Source organism: Ranitomeya variabilis, chromosome 3 (genome assembly GCF_051348905.1).
Source record: "Ranitomeya variabilis isolate aRanVar5 chromosome 3, aRanVar5.hap1, whole genome shotgun sequence".
NCBI classification, from domain to species: Eukaryota; Metazoa; Chordata; class Amphibia; order Anura; family Dendrobatidae; genus Ranitomeya; species Ranitomeya variabilis.
The window spans coordinates 87,012,517-87,013,978 of record NC_135234.1 but is presented as its reverse complement, the minus strand read 5'-3'; the positions used below and the strand labels follow the sequence as shown (position 1 = coordinate 87,013,978).

The following is a 1,462-nucleotide window of genomic DNA, read 5'->3' as shown; positions in this document are numbered from 1 at the left end:
TTATTGCAGCCATGCATGTTTCATTCTAAAACACTGCAGCATTTCAGAGAAAACATTCTTTGAAAAAGTGGGGCAACGTGTCTAGTACGACTATCCCAAAAGGCAAGTTTTTGGCTGCTCCTCCCCATCACATACTCCTTAACTGACAAGTCTCGCGATATGCACACACACGGGGCCACCATTTCCAAGTATGCTTTCTCTGAAAGTCTCCACCATGGCTGCAATAACAGAGATAGTCTCTGATTCATGCTGCCCATGGTTCGAACAGCATAGCTTAGCATACTGGTTCCCTTTAAGATCAACTATCAAAGTAATGGACAACCATTTTAAGAGTAAAGTGTAAAGACAGGATGCAACAAATAAAAAAATATATCTTTATGGAAGTTTAAAAAATGTCAGAGCAATAATTGCTTCACTCTGGCCGGTTTCGGTGTCAGATGAACCTGGATTAAGGACGAGAGTTTCTCCTTACGCTTCCCGACTGGTAGAGGTTCAACTCTCATCGGTCGCCCCGAATCCGGGTTCATCTGACACCGAAACTGGCCAGAGTGAAGCGGAGCCCCTTAGTACGGCACAACCATGCCTCCTAAAGTCGACCCCACTGAGATTAAAATCGTGTTCCTGTGATGCACCGGTGGGGAGGTTGGAGCCACCTCTGCTCTGGCCTCTAAAATCAGTCCTCTGAGTTTGTCACCCAAGAAAGTCGGTGATGACATTGCCAAGGCAACCGGTGACTGGAAGGGGCTGAGGATCACCATCAAACTGACCCTCCAGAACAGGCAGGCTCAGATTGAGGTTGTGCCATCCGCTCTGATCATCAAGGCCCTCAAGGAGCCGCCCCGTGACAGGAAGAAGCAGAAGAACATAAAACACAATGGCAACATCTCCATGGATGAAGTGACCAACATCGCCTGTCAGATGAGGCCCCGATCCCTGACCAGAGAGCTGTCAGGAACCATCTAGGAGATCCTGGGAACGGCACAGTCCGTGGGCTGCAACGTGGTCGGCAGACACCCACACAATATCATTGATTATATTAACAGCAGTGCATGGGAGTACCCAGTGAATTAATCTGAAGATGTGAACTATATATATGATAGTCTATGGAGGATGTTCACATGTCCAATATTTTCCATGGACCATGTGTGGGGACCAAGTGGTTCGCAGAAAAGCACAGAGACTTGTCCAGCATTGTTCCAAGTGTCGGATCAATCTCGACAATGCAAGTCTATGTATCCACAAAAATTGGATGGCATCCGTCTACAGTTCTTTTTTCACAGAGTGTTTGAAAAGAGAATCTTGAGAAACCTCCTTCAATTTTTTTTTTCATTTGACACAAGCTGATGAAATTCTGACCAAACTCTGATAGTAAAACCTGACACAGACCAAACACTGATCAAAAACGCTGATGAAACTCAGACTGTTTTTTGTGTACGAGAGATTTCACTGCCTTGTCCATGAG

General features: G+C 45.8%; 1 pseudogene; it reads left to right on the top strand.

Moving 5' to 3' along the window:
* The first annotated feature begins 579 nt into the window (after positions 1-579).
* On the top strand, positions 580-1,086 carry LOC143817968 (large ribosomal subunit protein uL11 pseudogene; annotated as a pseudogene).
* Positions 1,087-1,462: the final 376 nt, after the last annotated feature.